Here is a 22,837-nt window from a genome sequence, read left to right on the forward strand (position 1 = left end):
ACCCCTTTAATCTTAATTGAAAACACACTTTATACTTGTTGCAGTCCGGTTCGCATTGCTGTTAGAAATCACCCAACCAAGAGCAGTTTCTGGGAAAAAGAGATTTATTTTGGCTTACAGGCTCGAGGGGAAGCTCCACGATGGCAGGGAAAAACGATGGCATGAGCAGAGGGTGGACATCACCCCCTGGCCAACATAAGATGGACCATAGCAACAGGAGGGTGTGCCAAACACTGGCATGGGGAAACTGGCTATAAAGCCCTTAAGCCTGCCCCCAACAATACACTCCCTCCAGGAGGCATTAATTCCCAAATATCCATCAGCTGGGGAGCTAGCATTCACAACACCTAGATTTATGGGGGACACCTGAATCAAACCACCACATTCCGCCCCTGGCCCCCATAAACTGATAACCATACATGATGTAAAATGCAATGCATTCTGTCTGACTTTAAAAGTCCCCATAGTTTTTATCAATTCCAATGATGTTCATACATCCCCATAGTTCAAGATCTTTTAACTGAGCCATAATACCAAAATATAACCTCAAAAAACCCATAATGACACAGAATAAATATTCACACTGCAAAAGATGGCATTGGGCATAGCAAAGAAACATTCAACCAATACAAGATTTAAAACAACTAGGGAAAATATCAAACTCTGTAGCTTCAAGTCCAGCAACTCTAGCCAGTGACAAATCTTCAATTCCGATAATTCTAACCAGCAGCAAGTCTCTGGCATTCCAATTCCGCCCTCCAGCTAGGCTACTCACAGTCCTGGGAAACTTCACCGGGGCCGGCAGCTCCTCGGCAGCCATCTCAAGGTCCCGGCATCTCCACTGGGTCTCCACTGCAAGCCACGGTTCATCCTCATGGCCCCATGGGGTCTCTATGCAGGCAACCAACAAACCTGCTTCACACTGCCCATGGCCATTTCCAAAACACAAGACCGTGTTGCAAACTCAATGACCCTCTTTCCAGCATTTCTTATACTCCACGATACCAGGTAGGGTGCCAATTTGTTAATCCAGGGGGGGAATAAAGCAGACTTTGAAGAACAGGACACTCCTTGAGCACTGAGGCCCCTTCTAAAGAGTCTACATTCTTTTTGTTGCCCCAGCGCAGGTCAGCTAGCCCAGTCTCAAAGGTTTCTCAGTTGCAGCTGAACGGGCAGCAGTTCACCCAAAGATTTTCCTTTCTGTGCCATAGCCCTCTGCACACACCAGTTCATTTCTACGCTAAGCAACCCTGCACAACTTCTCAGGACATGGGCACAAGAGCAAGCTTCTCACACAAACTGCTAGCCCAGTCCAGGCACAGCTCTTTCTCACCCTCATAAACCAGACCTCACAGTCCATAGTTCTTACTGCCTTCAGGTCTTTCAGCTCTGACCAGGATAGACCATCAAGCTGTACTTACAGCACTGCAAGGCATCTCTTAGGCCAAGGTTTCAACTCCTTGCACATTCCTCTTGAAAATCAGCTTCAAAAGGCCGAAGCCACACAGTCAGGTGTCTAGCAGCAATCCCACTCCTCGGTACCACTTTACTGTTGCAGTCCGGTTCGCATTGCTGTTAGAAATCACCCAACCAAGAGCAGCTTCTGGGAAAAAGAGTTTTATTTTGGCTTATAGGCTCGAGGGGAAGCTCCACGATGGCAGGGGAAAATGATGGCATGAGCAGAGGGTGGACATCACCCCCTGGCCAACGTAAGGTGGACCACAGCAACAGGAGGGTGTGCCAAACACTGGGATGGGGAAACTGGCTATAAAGCCCTTAAGCCTGCCCCCAACAATACACTCCCTCCAGGAGGCATTAATTCCCAAATATCCATCAGCTGGGGAGCTAGCATTCACAACACCTAGGTTTATGGGGGACACCTGAATCAAACCACCACAATACTTGTAATTTTGATGGTCCTTTCTATATTTTGATAAAAATTTAGCAATTTACTCTAAAACCAAGGAAGTTGTGGCTTAACAGAAAGCACATATATATTGTATCTTAACATTTATAAGCATAGGCAAAACATATCAAATATTTTTGTGTTTTGTCAGTAAACTCAAATTAATCACTTTAAAGATTAAAGATTTGGGGCGAGGCCTGGTGGCACATGCCTTTAATCCCAGCACTTGGGAGGCACAGGCAGGAGGATCCACAGAAGCCAGATGCAGAAGAGGCTGCATGTGTCAGAAGTTTCTTTGCAGTGGCTGGAGGCCCTGGCATGCCCATTCTCTTTCTGTGTGTCTGCTTCTTTTTCTCTCCCTCCAACAAATAAATAAATTAGTTAATTAATTAAAAAATAAAATATCGTTTAAAGGCATCCCTTTTGGGCTGGAGAGATGGCTTAGCGGTTAAGTGCTTGCCTGTGAAGCCTAAGGTCCCCGGTTCAAGGCTTGATTCCCCAGGACCCACGTTAGCCAGATGCACAATGGGGCCAATGCATCTGGGGTTCGTTTGCAGTGGCTGGAGGCCCTGGCGTGCCCATTCTCTCTCCCTCTATCTGCCTCTTTCTCTCTCTGTAGCTCTGAACGAAATAAATAAAAATAACAAAAAAATTAAAAAAATAAAAAGGCATCACTTTTAAGATTTTAGTTATACTTCAAATTGATGAGGACTTAAATTAATTTTTTAAATTTATATGAGTATTTACTTGTGAGCCAAGTTGCTATATCAGCAATTGTAGTAGACAGCCTCAGATTGCTGGGATGAACTTTGAAACCAGGCACAGTTAATGGAGGAAGGGATTTATTGATGTTTACAGATAGAAGAGAAGTTTCATAATAACAGAAGTTGGCCCATTTTCTCAGGCCCACGCCAGAGAAAAGCCACCACCACCACTATAAGTAAGCACACTTCAGTAACTCTACACAAAACTCCAGCACTTTCTACACCTTTAGTTGAAATTCCAGGTCTGCCCCCCAAGCACCTTAGGACTGGACCTAGGATCCACCCACAGGGACATATCCTCCAGCCAAGTGGCTAGAGATCTAAATTATAAGCTTTAATAAAACTCCTGAATCTATAGGGGAATCCATCCAACCCACCACATTTCACCCCTTTCCCCCAATAGATTCAAAACCAGCTTGCCTTCTCACATTGTATATATTGTGTTCAGTCCAAATTCAAAGGTCCCCATGGTCTTTTTTTTTTTTTTCTTTTTCTGAGATAGGGTCTCACTCTAGTTCAGGGTGACCCGGAATTTACTATGTAGTTTCAGGCTGGCCTCGAATTCATGGCAATCCTCCTACCTCTGCCTCCCAAGTGCTGGGATTAAAGATGCGTGCTACCACGCCCAGCTTCCACAGTCTTTACCAATTTAAGATAGTTCCTAAGTCCTAAGTTTCATCTGAGACTTAAGATAATGTCTTAGCTTTGAGTCCTGTAAAATAAAAACAAGTTATATATTTTCAACATATAAAGGCACACATTAAACATTTTCAACTGCTATAAGGCATAGCAAACAGAGACTGGAACAATGCAAACTCAATAAATATCAAGCAAACATCAAACATACGCAGTTCATGTCTGAAATTATAACTAGCGACTGACAAGTCTTTGGATTTTCTAATTCCACCCCTCCAGCTGGGCTGAAGAGCCAGAGAAAACTTCCATCCTGAGCCAACAGTGCTACATGGTCGCCCTTGCACAGTCTTGTTATATCCAGAATATCTTCACGTCTCTATGCAAACCACAGTCCATCTACCCACGGCCTCACTGTCCTATCAAGGTCATCATGCCCTGCCTATATGCTGTATCTCAGCAGCAGCTCCTGAAACCATGCACAGCTGATGATGCACTCAATATACTTTTTCAATTTTATTGAAAACCATAATTTTTTTTAAGTTTTACTTATTTATTTGAAAGAGACAGAGTGAGAGAGAGAGAGAGAGAGAGGAGCAGACAAACAGAGAGAATGGGCACACTAGGGCCTCCAGCCATTGCAAACGAACTCCAGATGCATGCACCATCTTGTGCATCTGGCTTACATGGGTCCTGGGGAATTGAACCTCTGTCCTTTGGCTTTGCAGGCAAACACCTAAACCACTACACCATTCCTCTAGCTGGGAAGCTTCCATTATTATAGACAATAAGCCATGACAATTCCCTCCCCCCCTTCACAACTCTACTCACCATCTATCCCCTGCCCCACTCAATTAGTCTCTTCTTTATATATGTATTTATTTACTTTGGTTTTTTGATTTTTTGAGATAGGGTCTCACTTTAGCTCAAGCTGACCTGGAATTCATTATGTAGTCTCAGTGTGGCTTTGAACTCACAGCGATCTTCATATCTTTGCTTCCTGAGTGCGGGGATTAAAGGCATGTGCCATCACACCTGGCACTTGCGCTCTCTCTCTCTCTCTCTCTCTCTCTCTCTCTTTGGCTTTTCAACATAGGGTTTCACGCTAGCCCAGGCTGACCTGGAATTCACTATGGAGTCTCAGGGTGGCCTCGAACTCAGGGCAATCTTCCTACCTCTGCCTCCCAAGCACTGGGATTAAAGGCGTGTGTCACCATGCCCAGATTTCTCTCTCTCTTTCTCTTTCTCTCTTGTTTTGATGTTATCATCTTTTCCTCCTATTATGAGGGTCTTGTGTAGGTAATGCCAAACACTGCAAGGTCATGGGTATCCAGGCCATTTTGTGTCTGGAGGAGCACATTGTAAGGAGGCCTACCCTTCTTTGGGCTCTTACATTCTTTCTGCCACCTCTTCTGCAGTGGACCCTGAGCCTTGGAAAGTGTGATAGAGATGTCTCAATGCTGAACACTCCTCTGTCACTTCTCAGCACTATGGTTAATTCTGAGTCATCTCAGAAGTCACTGCCATCTGAAAATAGAAGATTCTCTAAAAGTGACAGTAGAATTAATATAGGGGTATGAACATTGAGAGAAGTGCTTACTAGGCAGTTTGGTGAGTATAATATATGTATTTAGCCAGATACCAGAGGAGTTATAGCCCTACGGCTCACATAACCTCCCTTATCATAGGATTTCAGTACCAGTCATCTGTTCCCTCCCATGGAACAGGACTCCAGTCCAATTAGAGAGCTGTTGGTCTCCCCCATAACAAACATGCCACTCTTGCACCTTGCTGGCTCATTTGGCCTGGCTGGCCAATCTTAAAGCTTATAGTGCCACTGTTGTTTGTTTATCTCTACTGATGACTTCTCTCTCTCTCCCACAGAGCAAGCAGCATAGTTTTTTTTTTTTTTTTTCCAGCTTTCTGTCAGTTGGTCTATAGCAAGGAGGTTTTCAGCTCAGCTACAGCTTGAGTTTTTTTTTTTTCTTTTTTTTTTTTTTGGTTTTTCAAGGTAGGACCTGTAATTCACTACATAGTCTCAGGGTGGCCTTGAATTCTCAGCAATCCTCCTCCCGAGTGCTGGGATTAAAGGCATGCACCATCATGCATGACTTGATTTTCTTTTTTATTATTTATTAGAGACAGACAGAGAAAGAGAGAGAGAGAGAGAATGGGCACACCAGGACCTCTAGCTACTGCAAATGAACTCCAGATGCATGAGCCACCTTGTGCATCTGGCTTATGTGGGACCTGGAGAATCGAACCTGTATTCTTAGGCTTTGCAGGCAAGCCCCTTAACCACTAAGTCATCTCTCCAGCCCAGCTTGACTTTTCAGTGACCATGCAGCCCAAGCATGTGAAGTCTTCAGTAATAGGGTCTTATCAATTATTCCTGTAATGATTTGGGGGCATCAGGGACTTCTCTGGCCAACAACTCACTGGAATATATCCCATCCCTGGCACCGAAAATTTTCTAGTAACAATCTATGGCTTATGGTGCTTCCCCTGACCTCACTTAGGCCTTTCTACCCCCAGCAATCTGTTCATCTACTTACGTATATGCAATATCATCTTAAGTTCTCTCTTCTAGCCCCTTTCTAGCTTATTAGCCTCAGCTACTGAGTTTTATTCCAACTCACATGCAAGTCCAAACATTTGTAGCTAGGATCTACATATGAGTGAGGACATGCAGCTCTTGGCTTTCTGTACCTGGATTACCCCACTTAGTATAATCCTTTCCAGATCCACCCACTTCCCAGCAAATTTCATTTTTCTTTACCACTTCCTTACCACTAAATAGAACTCCATTGTAGGACTGGAGACATGGCTTAGTGGTTAAGGTGCTTGCTGAAAAAGCTGGATGACCCAGGTTTCATTCCCCAGGACACACATAAGCCAGATGCACAAGGTGGAGCATGTGTCTGGAGTTTGTTTGCAGTGGCTGGAGGTCCTGGCATGCCCATTCTCTCTCTCTCTCTTTCTTCCCCTCTTTTCTTTCTCAAACAAATAAAAGTTAAAATTTAAAAAACCCCATTGAGGGCTGGAGAGATGGCTTAGCAGTTAAGCACTTGCCTGTGAAGCCTAAGGACCCCGGTTCAAGGCTTCATTCCCCAGGACCCCCGTTAGCCAGATGCAAGGGGGCGCACGTGTCTGGAGTTCGTTTTCAGTAGCTGGAGGCCCTGGTGTGCCCATTCTCTCTCCTTTCTCTATCTGCCTCTTTCTCTCTCTGTCACTCTCAACTAAATAAATAAAAATGAACAACAAAAAAAATTAAAAAAAAAACCCATTGTATAAATGTTCCACATCTTCATTATCCACTCATCAGTTGAGGGACATCTAGGTTCCATTTCCTAGCTATTGTGAACAGAGCAGCAATAAACATGGATATGTAAGTATCTCCAAGGTAATGAGATGCATCCTAAGGGTATATTCCTAGAAATGGTATAGCTGGGTCATATGGGTCGTTAAAAATTTTTTTAATTAAAATTTTTTTAATATATATTTTTCATTGACAACTTTTATACTTACAGACAACAAACCATAGTATTTTCCTCCCCTCTCCCACATTCCCCTTCATAACTCTGCTCTCCATCATATCCCCTCCATCTCTCCATTAGTCTATTATAGTCAATTGTTTTCATGATGGTAGCCAATCTCACAGGAGTGAGATGGAACCTCAATCTAGTTTTAATCTGCATTTCCCTGATGATTAGGGGTGTAGAACATTTTTTTTAGATGTTTACATGCCATCTGTATTTCTTCTTTTGAGAACTCTCTAGTTCCATTGCCCATTTTTTAATTGGGTTGTTTGATTTCTTATTATTTAGTTTTTTGAGTTCTTTATACATTTTTGAATGTTGATCCTCTGTCAGATGTATAGCTGGCAAAGATTTTCCTCCATTCTGTAGGTTGCTTCTTTGCTCTATTCACAGTGTATGTAATTTTCGTTTTTTGTTCTATCTTTGGTTTGGGTAGCAGGGTGATGCTTGCTTCCTAGGAATTTGGTAGGATTCCTTCCTTTTCTATTTTATGAAAAAATTTGAGAAGTATTGGTATAAGTTCTTCCAGGAAAGTCTGGTAAAATTTACCATTGAGTCCATCTGGGCCTGGACTTTTTCAGTTGGGAGATTTTTTTTTTTTTTCTTTTCTAGGTAGAGTCTCACTCTAGCCCAGGCTGACCTGGAATTCACTATGTAGTCTCAGGGTGGCCTCAAGCTTACGGTTACCCTTCTACCTCTGCCTCCCAAGTGCTGGAATTAAAGGCATGCACCACCATGTCTGGCCCCAGTTGGGAGATTTTTGTAACTGCTTGGATCTCTATACTTGTTATAAGTCTATTTAAGTGACTAATCTCATTTTTGTTTAATTTAGGTAGGTCATATAAATCAAGGAAATCATCAATTTCATTCAGATTTTTAAACTTAGTGGAGTATATGTTCTTGTAATATGTCCCTACGATTTTTTTAATTTCTCTGGTACCTTTGTGATGGTGCATTTTTCTTCTCTAATTTTATTAATGTGTCTCTCTTTTCTCTTTCTTTTGGTCAGATTTGCTAAGGGTTTATCAATCATTATCCTTTCAAAGAACCAACTCTTTGTTTCATTGATTCTTTGGATTGTTTTTTATTTTATTTATTTATTTATTTATTGCTTTCTATTTCATTAATTTCTGCCCTAATCTTTATTATTTCTTCCCATCTACTGATTTTCAGTTTGCTTTGTTCTTTTTCCAAGGCCTTAAGATGAAGCATTAAGTTGAATACTTGTGACCTTTCTAATTTCTTTGTGTGTGTGTGTGTGTGTGTGTGTGTGTGTGTGTGTTTTCCCATGGTAGAGTCTCACTCTACCTCAGGCTGACCTGGAATTCACTATGTAGTCTCAGGGTGGCCTCGAATTCATGGTAATCCCCCTACCTCTTCCTCTTGAGTGCTGGGACTAATAATGTGCACCACCACACCCAGCTCTGATTTCTTTCTTTCTTTCTTTCTTTCTTTCTTTTTTTTTTGAATTTGAACAAGTTTATTAGGGACATTGCACGCAGCAGATAAGAATGGACACCAACCCCAGCACTAAGGAACACACAGAAATGACTGGAGTAACCCTGCTGAAACACGGAAGAGTCAAATGGCAACAAGCAGATGCCCAAGAATCTACATCCATCCAGTAGAAATGACCAGAGATGTTTTTTAGTCACTAAATTTAGTCTTACTTTGTAGCAACAGTTTGTCTCCATCTCACAATCATCCTGTCTCAGCTTTCCAAGCACTGAGATTGTATGTATTCACCTCCATTATCACCAGGAACTTGTATTATGCCCTAGGTCTTCATCAACAAAATGTATTCACATTGGTGAAAAACACTTTCTAAAATAAGAATGTGGGAAGGTTTTTGCTTGAACACCTTAGAATGTAAAGACCTATCTTCAGCATTCATTCCTTAAGTCATAGAATTTTTTCACCCAAATGAGTTGATGTTGAGTAAACTTTTCACACAAAGGCTTGTCCACACTTTATTCATTTAGCTTTTGGTTTTTTGAGGTAGGGTCTCACTCTAGCTCAGACTGACCTGGAATTAACTATGTAGTCTCAGGTTGGCCTCAAACTCACAGCAATCCTCTTACCTCTGCTTCCCGAGTGCTGTTGACAACACTTCATATTCATATGACCATTATGAATTTTCTGAGGTTAAGTAAGCTTACTGTCTACAGTAAAAGCTTTTCCACATACCTTATACTCATAGGGTTCCATACCAGTATGAATTCTCTGATGTGCAGGAAGCACTGAACTAAGTCCTCTCATGTTCTTTACACTCATATGGTTTTTCTCCAGTATGAATTCTTTTATGTAGAGGAAACCCTCAGGTCATTATACTGGTAAGTTCCATACCAGTGTGACTAATCTCATTTGATATGAAACCTGAACTAAATCTAAATTTTCCCATGATCCTTACAATCATAAGGTTAGTATGAATCCTCTGATGTAGTCAGTTCAGAATTGCTGCTAAAAGCTTTTCTACATTCCTTACATTAGTAGGGCTTTTCACCATTATGAATTTTAGCATGTTTAACTAGGTTTGATTTACACATGAAGGCACTCCCACGTTCTTTACACTGGCATGGTTTCTCACCAGTTTGAATCCTTTGATGTACTGTCAGGTCTCTACCACAAGTAGTGTTTCTTCCATTCTTCACATTCATGGGGATTCTCACCAGTATGAATTCTCTAACACCTAAGACATTGGTAATGATGGCAAAAAGCTTCCCCACATTCCTGACATTCAAAGGGCTTCCCACCAGCGTGGGTTCTCTGATGGCTCTGAGGCTTGGTGTGGAAGCCCTTCCCACGTCCCTCACACTGACGGGGTTTCACATCAGTATGAAATGTGATGTTCAGTAAGTTGATACTGATGTCTGAAGGCATTCCCACACTATTTGCATTCAAAAGGTTTCTCAACAGTATGAGTGTTCTGATGTTGAGAAAGCCGTAGGTGAAGTCTAAAGGCCTTCTCATACTGCTGATATTCACAGAGCTTCAGTATGAATGCTGATGTTGAGCAAGCTGTGTGAGAAGAATGAAGGCTTCCTCACAGTCTTTATAGTAAAAAGGTTTCTCGGCAGAGTAAATTTATGATGCTTCATGAGGTTTGAGTGATGATTAAAGGCCTTCACACATCCATTACATGTGCAGGGTTTCTAGCCAGTATGAATTCTTGTGTTGAACAGGGTTTGAGCCGGTACTAGAGATTTCCCCACACCGCTTACATTAAAATGGTTTCTCACCACTATGAATTCGGTAAAGTTTAATAAGTCGACAATGATATATAAAAGCCTTCCCACATTCTTTACATATAAAGGGTTTTTTGCCAGAATGGATTTTCTGATGTTGTGTGAGGTCTGAGGAACGACTAAAGGCTTTCCTACATTCCTTACATTGAAAGGGTTTCTTACCAGTATGAACTCTGTAACGTGCAGTAAGCTGATAGGGATAGCCAAAAGCCTTCCCACATTCCGCACAATCAAAGGGCTTCTTTCCAGTATGAATACACTGATGCCAAATAAGACTTGAAGAAAGAAAAATATTCCACATTCCTTGCATTCGTTTTTATTTATTTATTTATTTTGAGAGAGAGGAAGAGGGAGAGAGAAAGAGAGAGAATGGGCACACCAGGGCTTCCAGCCACTGCAAATGAACTCCAGATATATGTGCTACCTTGTGCATCTGGCTTATGTGGGTCCTGGGGAATTGAACTGAGGTCCCTTGGCATTGTTGGCAGGCACCTTAACCACTAAGCCATCTCTCCAGCCCCTCTAATTTCATAAAATAGGTATTTAAAGATATAAATTTCCCTCTTAGGACTGCCTTCATTGTGTCCTAAAGGTTTTGGTATGTTTTGTTCTCACTATCATTTGATTCTATGAGGTTTTTATTTACTTCTTGATATCTTCATTGACCCACTCATCATTTAGTAGTGGATTGTTAGTTTCCATAATTTTGTGTATGCTCTATAGCTTTTCTTGCTATTTATTTGTTGTTTGATCCCATTGTAATCAGATAGAATGCAAGGAATTATTTCAGTTTTCCTGTATTTCTTAAGATTTGCTTTGTGTCCTAATATATGGTCTATTTTAGAGAATGTTCCATGTGCTGCTGTAAAGAATATGTATTCTGCAGCATTTGGATGAAATGTCCTGTATATATCTGTTAGGTCCTTTCCTTCCATGATCTCATTTAATCCAGATGCATCTCTGCTTATTTTTTGCTGGGCTGTCAAATGATGAGAGTAGGGTGTTGAAGTCACCCACTACAACTCTATTTGGTGTTATCTGTGACCTTAGTTCTAGTGTTTGTTTGATGAAGTTGGGAGCCCCCATGTTAGGTGCATATATGTTTTTGAGTGTAATGTCCTCCTGTTGGAGTGTTCCTTTAATCAATATAAAGTGACCTTCCTTATCTTGCCTAACTAATGTTGAACTAAAGTCTACCCTGTCAGATATTAGGACAGCAATCCCTGCTTGTTTTCTAGGCCCATTTTCTTGAAACACCATTTTCTAATCTTTCACCCTAAGATAGTGTCCATCCTTTGTAGAAAGGTGAGTTTCTTAGAGGCAACAAATTGAAGGATCCTACTTTTTAACCCAGTCTGTGGAACCTATATCTTTTGGTTGGGACATTAAAGCCGTTGATATTAAGACTTCTTTCCTCTAGGCTGCTTTGGCATGGTTGCTACACCGCCATCTTAACCAGAAGTTACCAAAAAAAAGTATTTTTAAAGGTTGAAGATCTTACCTATTTTTATTAATTTTTATTTACTTGAGAGAGAGAGAGAGAGAGAGAGAGAGAGAGAGAGAATTGGCACACCAGAGTCTTCAGCCATTGTAAACGAATTCCAGATGCATGTGCCACCATTTGCATCTGTCTTATGTGGGGCCTGTGGAATTGAACCTTGGTTCTTTGGCTTCACAGGCAAACACCTTAATCATTAAGCCATCTCTCCAGCCTAAGACCTTGTTTTTTATAACTTCTTTGAATTTATTTCTTTGTGTCTGTGTGTGGATACATATGGGCACTCCAAGGCCTCTTGCCACTGTAAAGATACTAGTGCTACTTTTTGAGTCTGGCTTTATGTGGGTGGATTGGGAATTAAACCCAGGCCAGAAGGCTTTGCAAGCAAGTACCTTTAACTGCTGAGCCATTTTTTTCCAGATTTTATTTTTACTTTTAGGGTTTATTTTATTTTATTTTATTTTTATTTTTATTTTTATAAGTAGTGTCTCACTGAAGCCTAGGCTGACCTGGAATTCACTATGTAGTCTTAGGGTGTCCTTGAACTCAATAGAAATCCTCCTGCTTCAGCCTTCCAAGTGCTTGGTGTGCACCACCTCACCTCACCCTACTTTTTAGGGAACAGGGAGTTCAAGGTAGGGTCTCACTCTAGCACAGGCTGACCTGGAATTCACTATGTAGTCTCATGATGGCCTTGAACTCAGAGTGATTCTCCTACCTCAGTTTCCTGGGTGCTGGGATTAAAGGTGTGTGCCACCATGCCTGGCTTGTATTATTCTTATCTTTTTTTTTTTAAATATTTTTTTGTTCACTTTTTATTTATTTGAGAGTGACAGACAGAGAGAAAGACAGATAGAGGGAGAGAGAGAGAATGGGCGAGCCAGGGCTTCCAGCCTCTGCAAAGGAACTCCAGACGTGTGCGCCCCCTTGTGCATCTGGCTAATGTGGGATCTGGGGAACCGAGCCTCAAACCGGGGTCCTTAGGCTTCACAGGCAAGCGCTTAACCGCTAAGCCATCTCTCCAGCCTTCTTTTTGGTTTTTTGAAGTAGGGTCTCACTTTGGCCCAGCATGACCTGGAATTCACTATGTAGTCTCAGGGTGGCCTCAAATTCATGGTGAACCTCCTGCCTCTGTCTCCCGAATGCTGGGATTAAAGGCATGCACCACCATGATTGGCTCTTGTATTTTTATTTTTATTTTTGGAAGCAATTTACAGAGCTTTGAATTTTACTCTTACATGTATCTAATTTTGTTTACACATTGTGATTGAGTTAGGTGTTGCCCATAAACTCATGTGTTGCAAATGCTTGATCCTCAGCTTGTGACAATTTGGAAACTGGAGATTACTGGAGGAAGTTGTACTGGAGAGTGGGTTTATGGATGTTATAGACAACTTCTCCTTCCCAGTTTTTGACACACTGTCTGCTGCTGTTCTCCACATGATGTTGGCCAGAAGATATACAGTCTCTGCTCATACCACATTGTCCCTACCATCATGGAGCTTCCCCTTGAGTCTGTAAGCCAAAATAAACAACTTTCCTCCCACTAGCTGCTTTTGGTGGGTAGTTTGTTCCAGCAACATGAAGGTAACTGTGACAGTAAAATTGGTATCAAGAAGTGGGGTTGTTACTGTTAAAAATCTGACTGGCTTTTGGCCTTTTTGGAGCTGATTTGTAGGAAGAATGTGAAAGTATCTGATTGCTTGGTCTGAAAGATGCCCTGGGGTGCTCTAAGCAGTGCTCGATGGACTGTTTTGGTCAGAGTAAAAAGACCTAAACACAGAAAGAACTGTGATGTTTGGTTCATGAGGGGAAGAAAGAACTTTGTCTGAACTAGATTAGAGGTAGTTTGTATGAGAGGCTGACTGCACTGTTCTCCTGAGAACTGTGCAGGGTTGTGTTGTAAAGAAATGGACTGGTTGGGCTGGAGGGATGGCTTAGCAGTTAAGGCATTTGCCTGCAAAGCCAAAGGACCCAGGTTTGATTCCCCAGGACCCACGTTAGCCAGATGCACGAGGGGGCACATGCGTCTGGAGTTTGTTTGCAGTGGCTGGGGGTTCTGGCATGCCTATTCTCTCCCTCTGTCTCCCTCTTTCTCTGTCAAATAAATAAATAAATAAAATTAAAATTAAAAAAAAAGAAAGGGACTGGTGAGAGCAGATGGATATGGCACAGAAAGAAAGAAAACTCTGGGCTGAAATTGCAGTCTGTTCAGCTGCAATTCTTTGAGACATTACCATCATTGATATTGGGCCAGCTCTTCTGTATTGGGACAGCAAGAAAATTCCGATTCTTTCTTTCTTTCTTTTATTTTTTTTGGTTTTTCGAGGTAGGGTTTCACTCTAGCCCAGGCTAACCTGGGATGCATTATGGAGTCTCAGAGTGGCCTCAAACTCAAGGCGATCCTCCTACCTCTGCCTCCCAAGTGCTGGGATTAAAGGCATGTGCCATCACACCCAGCTTGGATTCTTTTGAAAGTAGAGGGCCAGAATGCTGAAGGAGTGTCCTGATCTTCAAATCTGGCTTTATTCCCCATTGGATCAACAAACTTGGGAGCCCACCTGGTATTATGGAGTATAACAAATGTAAGAAACAGGGTCATTGGATTTGCAATATAGTTTTTTGGGATTGTTTGGAAATGGCAATGGGCAGTGTGAGGTATGGTTGTTGGTAGTCCCTGATGGAGCCATGAGTTACAGAAGAGACCCAGTGGAGATGCCAGGATTATGAGATGGCTGTCAACTAGAGCTGGGGATGGAGTTTTCCCCAAGTGGTGAACCGCCCATCTTGGGGGGTGGAATTGGAATTCCAGAGACTTACTGGTTAGAGATGTTGGACTTGGGAGTGTAGTAGTTTGAATGATTGTCCCCCAATAGATTGAGTAGGGTTTTTTGTTTTTGTTGTTGTTGCTCAAGGTAGGGTCTTACTCTAACCCAGGCTGACCTGGAATTCACTATGTGGTCTCAGGGTGGCCTTGAACTCTGTGATCCTCCTTCCTCTGCCTCCTGAGTTCTGGGATTAAAGGAGTGTACCACCACGCCTAACTTAGATGGAGGAGTTTTATTAAAGCTTCTTGGATTTCCAGCTACCTGGCTGGATGAGGTGTCTCTGTAGGTGGATCTTAGGGTGCCGCTTTTAGGTGTGTTTGGGGGCATATCTAAATTCTAATAAAAGAGAGGCATAGTGCTTTAGCTCTGCCTGGTGTTCCTGGAGTGTGCTTGCTAATGGTGCTGGTAGTGATATTTCTCTCTCTGTGGACCTGTGAAAGGAGGCCAGTTTCTTCTGCCATTATGGAACTTCCCCTGGATGTGTAGCTTCAAATAAATTCCCTTCCTCCCATAAACTGTCTGGCTTGGAGGTTCATTCCAGCAATGTGAATCTGACTACAATGTGGAGCTATGGAACTTGATGTTTGCCCTGCTTGTTGATTTTGTATTGGTTTAATCTTTCCTTGCAATGCCATCTTTTGCAGTGTGAATGTTGACTCTGTGCCATTATCTTACTTTGGTTTTACAGTTCACAGTGATAGAACTTGGACTACAGGGATGTTTGGACAGTGTTGAAATAGAAAAAAATATATGGGTACTTTAAAGTTGGACTGAATGTATTGCATTTTATTTTACATCATGGATGGTCATCAGTTTTATGGGGGTCAAGGATGGAATATGGTGGTTTGAATTAGGTATTCTTCATAAATTCATGTGTTCTGAATTCTAGGTCCCCAGCTGTGGCAGTTTGGGAATTGGAGCCTTGCTGGAGGAGGAGTGTTGTTAGAAGTGGGCTTATGTGTTTGGCATATTCTTCTGCTGTTGTTCTTCACCTGACGTTGGCCAGCAGGTGATGTCCAGCCTCTTCTCATGCCACATTTTCCCCTGAAATCACAGAACTTTCCCCTGAGTCTGTAAGCCAACATAAACCCTTTCCTCCCACAAGCTGATCTTGGTCAGGTGTTTGTTCCAGCAGCTACTAGGTAACTACAATACATATATTTCCCATTTTAAATTTCATTTAAATGGGAGAGAGAGAAAGTATGAGAATGCCATAACAAATTCCAGACACATAAGCCATTTTGTTCATCTGGCTTTACATGAGTACTAGGAAATTGAAGTCAGGCATTCAAGCTTTACAAGCAAACACCTCTAATCATCTCCTCAGCCCCAGCTATCATTTTTTAATTTTTGGCTTGTTTTTATGTGTATGTGTGTGAGTACAGGCCTGTGTGCCATGGTGCACATGTAGAGAGGTTGGAGAACAACTTCAGTTGTCAGTTCTTGCTTCCCACCTAGTCTGGAGCAGGGTCTCTGGTTCACTGCAAGGCTTCACCTCCCCAATTGCTACCAGCTGGAGACTGAGTTTGAGGCTTATTCACAAACACATGAGACTATGGGGGATATTGCACATTCAAATAGTACACTTTGCAAGAATAAAGATCTGAGTTTGATCCCCAGCACCCATGTATAAAAACCAGGTTGGTCATGCATGCTAGCGACACCATCATTGAGGGAAGCAGAACCAGGAGGGTCACTGGGGCTACCTGGTCAGTGTAGGGGTTTATAACTTTAATAGGCTTAACTTCTGGTTGAGCATACAAGGTGGCTGAAGTTTATTATAACCATGATTCAGCATCCTATGTGATGATGAGATCATTGATAGAGTCAGCCTGTGTGTCCACATGTCGATGGGATGATTGAATGGCATGCGCCTACACACACACTTCCCATAGAAGCACACTGTGCCTGGGATAAAGTGCTCAGCTTTGCTCTGCTAGGCTCAGTTTAGCTCAGCCCTGCTCTGTTTGACACTGCAACTGGTGCCTGCAAATGTCTACTCCCCACGCCTCCTTCCAGCTATGCTTACTCCCTCCACAAATCCTCCTTGAGCTGCCTGCTCCTGACACTTGGTGTAGTTGGCACAATGAGATGGGTGAGCCCACTGCCCTTTCAATGCCACCCCATGTGGATCCCACACCAGACATGTGGCCCCTGACTGAATGGTGGTATCCAGCGGTGGCTCTCTTGATGGACTGGGCTCCCCTGAGGATTGGGGAGCAATGAGTCCCAATGTGGCTGAAGTGAAAAAGGCTCTGGAAAAATTGGATGGAGGAATTTCACCATCCTATTGGAAGGTGGCTGGGAAGCTATTGGATGGGTTGTCCTTGTGGAAGAAATTGTCCCCCAGATAATAGCAGTATACCCCACTGCCCACATCTGTTCAAGCACAAGAGGTAAGTCTGGCTGACTACTTCCAAGATTGGGCAATGGCTGATGTGTCTGGACTATCGGTAATCTGGTCGGCCAGAGGCCTCATGTGCAAATGACTATTTATTGGACACCACAGAATGCTCAAGTGGTAATTGCGCTTGTTGACACTGGTGCAGATACCACCTTTATCTTTTTTTTTTTGACTAACTTATTTATTAGAGACAGACGGGGGGGGGGGGACAGAGAAAGAGAGAGAGAGAGAATGGGCGCACCAGGGCCTCTAGCCACTGCAAACGAACTCCAGATGCCTGTGCCATCATGTGCATCTGGCTTACGTGGGACCTGGAGAATCGAACCTGGGTCCTTAGGCTTCACAGGCATGTGCCTTAACTGCTAAGCCATCTCTCTAGCCCACCACTCTTATGTTTATAAATCCTTCCAACTTCAGTATCCAAAGGTTGCTATAGAAGGATATGGAGGCCAGAAGATAATGGCCTGGCAAGTCCCTTTGACTTTGGGGATAAGACAACTCACACCTTGACAAGGGCTGGCCATCTAGTTTTGACGGATCAAGTCCAGCAGCCAATAAATCAAATTGTCGACTGTCTTTGAGTACCTTTTGTAGGCCTACCATCCAGTGCCTTGGGATGCCCATATTTCTTCCATTTTTGTGGCCATGGGCCATGCATTTTTGTTGGCTGTACCTGCTTGCCCTGTCACATAACTTCAACATCTCCCAGGTGGACCAGTGCAGTGGCCGCATGACCTGGAGAGTCACTGTGGGGAGCTAAGGACATTTCAAGTGATATAAATGCCCCCAGAGGCCCAGATGCCAAAATCATATCCTTCACCCATGAGATAATTTCCTCATCTGGACTCCTATAATTCATCCTAAGTATCATCTGCCGCATATGTGTGTCCCTGGTTCCACAGGGGGCCGTTGCGCACCAGCTTCCCGGAGGCGTCCAGGCAACTGTGGAGCAGGGTCTTGAGTGGCTGTGAATGTGATGGGAAAAAACACCCGAGAGGCAGCGTCAGAGAGCAGCTCGTTTATTTGTCAGGGGAATGGGTTTATAAGCATTTGTGAATGAGCGGGAACAGGTACGGGTCACAAGGGGATTGATTAGTACAAAGGTCTCACTGATGCCTAATTAGCATGTAGTGATGTCACAGGTGAGCGGGAAAGGGTCACAAGGTCTAAGTAGTGGCGGGGAAAGGTACAGGGTATGGGTCACAGGGGGATTGAGTATCCAAAGGCTGCTGGATGATACCTCATTAACATATAGGGACGCTGGGTTAGCAGCAGCAAGGGGTCACAAGGCTCTGGAGAAAGCGGAACCTAAGTCTTATCAGGAAGTCCAGGTGTCCCGGCCTGGGGGGTGGGGGAAACGGCCTAACTCCTGCCAGCTTTGGGACCCGAAGTTACTGGGGTCTAGGCCAGCTGCATATCCCTGTGGCCTTGGGTCCTTACCTGTGCCCAATAAACATGCCCATCTCTCAGATCACCTGTACCAACTCCAGGTAGGTGGTCCATTTACTGACCTGCTCTGGCATGACCCTTGCATTATCCCATACTCATATACCTCATGAGGTCTCAGGAACTCCAGACCCTGTCGCTACCCCAATGGGCCTCCCAGGAATGGGAAATAGGGAGACGACCTTTGTAGGGGAAATACATGTGACAAAATTTATGGCAGATAGGTTCCTGGAAGCATTTATCATGTTTCAGGGCACAAACCTAACCTGTGCCCTGGTAACGATATTGTACATGCTCCGACACAGGATATTACATAGGTGTTACAGGAAATATATATGGAGGCTGACTTAATTCAAAAAATTACTAAAGCCAGGTATGGTGGTGCACGCCTTTAATCCTAGCACTAGGGAGGCAGAGGTAGTAGGATGGCTGTGAGTTTTAGGCCACCCTAGACTACATAGTGAATTCCAGGTCAGCCTGGACTAGAGTGAAACCCTACTTTGAAAAACAAAAACAAAAACAAATAAGAAAGAAAGAAAGAAAATCCAAAGGAGGGTTGGGGAGATGGCTTAGCAATTAAGGTCCTTGCCTGCAAACCCAAAGAACCTAGGTTCAGTTTCCTAGGACCCACATAAGCCAGATGCACAAGGTGGCATATGCATCTGGAGTTCATTTTCAGTGGCTAGAGGAACTGGCATACCCATTCTCTCCCTCCCTCTCTTTCTCTCTCAAATAAATGAATAAAAATATAAATTATAAATAAAAATATAAAAAGGAAAAAACTCTCACTGAAGACCTCTTGATGGGTATATTTGGGACTTCCCTGGTAGTAGACCCTCATGAGTTTGGTTTTAATTGCACGCATCTTAGTAGTAGGATGCTGTTATATTGTTGATATGGTATATAGGCACAAGGCTCAGTTCTCTGGGAGGAAACAAAAAAGAGTATTCCCACAAGCCTAGTGGGTGAAATGTAGGAGCATATACCTTTAATAGGCTTGACTTCTGTCTGAGCATACATCTGAAGCTTATTATTATAACCGTGATTAAACACCCCTTATGATGAGATCATTGTATGGAGTGCGCCTGTGTGAGCACTCCCTATATAAGCACCTTGTGATTGGAATACAGAGCTCTGCTTGGCTTGGCTCTGCTCCACCCAGCCCGAGGTCACCCAGTGACTACCTAGTTAATTCTAGGTCAGCCTGGGCTAGAGTGAGACCCTATCTTAAGGAAAAAAAAAAAAGGAAAAAAAAGTTACAGTGCCAAGTAGGTGGCAACAGCTTGGAGGGCTGGGGGCGTGTCCTCCAGCAGGCTGCATATGCTCTGAATCAATCCTATATATGGTGCTGTTTCTCCTATAGCCCATATTCATGGGTCCAGGAATCAAGGGGTGGAAATGGGAATGGTACTGCTTACCATCACCAAGTGATCCATTAACCAAAATTTTGCTTCTTGTTCCCACAACCTTATGTTCTGCTGGCCATAGGTCTTGGTTCTAGAGCAGTGGGGGGAGTGCTTTTGCCAGGAAACATGAAAAACATCCCCTTGAAATGGAAGCTAAGACTTCCCCTTGGCCTCTTTCGGCTCCTGATGCCCTTGAGTGAACAGGTTGAGACAGGAGTTACAGTGACAGCAGGGGTGATTGATCCAGATTACCAGGGGGACATTGGACTGCTCCTCCACAGTGGACATAAGGAAGAGTATGTCTGGAGTGCAGGAGATCCTTTAGGGTGTCTCTTAGTATTACCATGCCCTTTTATCAAAGACAATTGCAACAACCCAGTCAAGGCAGTGTGATAAATGGCCCAGATCCTTCAGGAATGAAGATATGGGTCACCCCTCCAGGTAAAGAACCAAGATATGCTGAGGTGCTTGCTGTAGGTGGAGGAAATACAGAATGGGTAGTAGAAGGCAGTTACAAATACTAGCTAAGTCCATGTGACCAGTTACAAAAAATGAGAAGTGTAATTGCCATGAGTGTTTCTGTCCTACTTTGTTAAGAGTGATTGTACGTATCTACACCAATATTAAGATGCTTTTGCTGGGCGTGATGGCATACACCTTTAATCCCAGCACTTAGGAGATGGAGGTAGGAGGATTGCCATGAGCTCGAGGCCACCCTGAGAATACAGAGTGAATTCCAGGTCAGCCTGGGCTAGAGTGAGACCCTACCTCAGGAAAAAAACACACACACACACAGAAAGGATGCTTTTGAGGCTGGGCATGGTGGTGCACACCTTTAATACCAGGATTTGGGAGGCAGAGGAAGGATTGCTGTGAGTTTGAGTCTACCCTGGGACTACATAGTGAATTCCAGGTTAGCTTGGGCTACAGTGAGCCTCTACCTCAAAAAACCAAGAAAGCTGAGCATGGTGGCACATGCTTTTAACCCCAGCACTTGGGAGACAGAGAGGTAGGAGGGTCACCATGAGTTTGAGGCCACCCTGAGAATACAGAGTGAATTCCAGGTCAGCCTGGGCTAGAGTGAGACCCTACCTCAAAAAACAAAAACAAAACAAAACAAGAAAAAAGATGCTTTTGTTCTTCCTTTATTTCTCTATTAGGTAATTAATATTTTCCCCCAAATTCCTGGTTTAATAAGGACTGTTTATTTTGAGGGATAAAAAGGTCCCAAACATCAAGATGTCCACAAAATAACCCACAGTATCAACTTTAGAAAACAAATATTAAGACTATTACACGATTCTTCTAAAGGATGCCTTTGACATGCCAACTCTCATTCACAAAAATACATTGTTATATTTGTGTTGAGTACACTCCCCAAAGTACTCCCGGGGAGGTAACACACATACCTGTAACTCAAAGATGCTGTGATGTACAAGTAAATGAGAATGCCTTTGCAGTAAGGGAAGCAACTATTGAAACCACGTATGAATGGAAGAACTGTACTCCCTGCATAATGAGAGATTATTTTGGAGACAATTGATGATAAAAAAAAAAACATACATTTTTATTTATTTTTAGAGTAAGAGCAAGAGAGAATATTGGTGTGCCAGGGCCTCAGCCACTGAAATCAAACTCTAGATGTTTGTGCCACCTAGTGCACATGGGTAACCTTGCATTTGCATCACCTTTGTATGTGGGATCTGGAGAGACTGAACATGGGTCCTTAGTCTTCACAGGCACGTGCCTCAACCACTAAGCTATCTCTCCAGCCCTGAAACCATACATTTTTTATTATTAAGTCATAAAGAGCTATCAAAATTAAAGGCAAAAATTACAGGGTAAGACTTACACAACTTAGTACTATGAAAGAAGGGGAAATGGTACTTGGTAGAGGACAGAACAGTATGAATTCATGAAAATGGGCAGGACAAGGAAAGGGAGTCCCGTGAGAATATGCTGAAGAGTCCAGGGGAGTGGATCTGGTGTAGTTTTGATCTTAGACAAATGTCTAGGTAAAGAAATAGTGAGGAAGGTTTCTAAAGCCTGCTGGGGTCTTAAGAGTCATCCTGTCCTTCCTCAGCCTCTTTTTCTTCATCTTTGATCAATTCCCACTGCTCTTTACCCATCTTCATTATCATCATCCAGAAGATCCCCTTCCTCAGCAAAGGCATCTGCACCTGCCTCAGATTCCTCTTCACATTAATCTCATCTTTCCTCACAGAGGAGCTAGTCTGCTCCTCTTCAGTCCTTTCGTTCCCTACCTCTACTGGGTTGAGAAGGACAAGCCTGCTTGTTTGCTCTGTTCCTTTTTCCAGTAGAGAATCCACTTTTTTTTTTTTAGGCAGGGTCTCACTCTAGCTGACCTGGAATTCACTATGTAGTCTCAGGGTGGCCTTGAACTCACAGTGATCCTCCTATCTCTGCCTCCTGAGTGCTGGGATCAAAGGCGTGCACGCCCAGGATGGGTCATCTCCTTTTAACTTTCCAGACTTAGAAGAAGATCCCCACTGTCCACTCTCAAAATTAAAGTCACGTTTGGCTACATGTTGGTGTGTAGAGGGTACCACAGCATGAGCGATAGGCAGAGGAGGAACACGTGCTGAGTAACGGTATGTCCAGTCATTATAATCACGATGGAAGTCATAGACCGAGTCAAAGGAGGAGCCGAGTAGAGGGGACGGAGAAGAGTGGCCGCACACCTCCGCCACAGATTGTTTCACACCTGCTCCTCCTCAGCTCACAGATTAATGTCTAAAACCCGGCCAGAAATCATTCTCCCATCCTTTCCTGCTACAACAGCCTGAGCATTTCACTCATTAACCTACTGAATAAAGGCAAAGCCCTTATGAACAAAGCAGCCAACAATTTTGCCATACTTCGAGAAGATTGCCTCCACATCAGACTTCTTGACTGCAAGAGTGTTGAGATTTCCAAGAAATACATGGGAATTCATAGAGCAAGGATCTGTTTTGTTGCTAACATTGTTAGCCATTTTCTTTGAGGATAAAGTTCCCCGCAAACCGTAAAAATGTAGCTGAAGACCAAGACAAAACTCACAGAAGGAAGAAGAGGTTTGATCCCAAATCTCCTACTCCAGGCTCCTACATGAAGCAGACTGGGCAGGCGCACGCACACAACTGTCCAGACTTCACCTCTTCACAAGCC

General features: G+C 43.3%; 1 pseudogene; it reads right to left on the bottom strand.

Annotated features, from left to right (window-relative positions):
• Positions 1 to 21,726: 21,726 nt before the first annotated feature.
• On the bottom strand, positions 21,727 to 22,664 carry LOC101597954 (annotated as a pseudogene).
• Between the last annotated feature and the right edge of the window lie 173 nt (positions 22,665 to 22,837).

The sequence above is a fragment of the Jaculus jaculus genome, chromosome 12 (assembly GCF_020740685.1).
Source record: "Jaculus jaculus isolate mJacJac1 chromosome 12, mJacJac1.mat.Y.cur, whole genome shotgun sequence".
Taxonomy (NCBI): Eukaryota; Metazoa; Chordata; class Mammalia; order Rodentia; family Dipodidae; genus Jaculus; species Jaculus jaculus.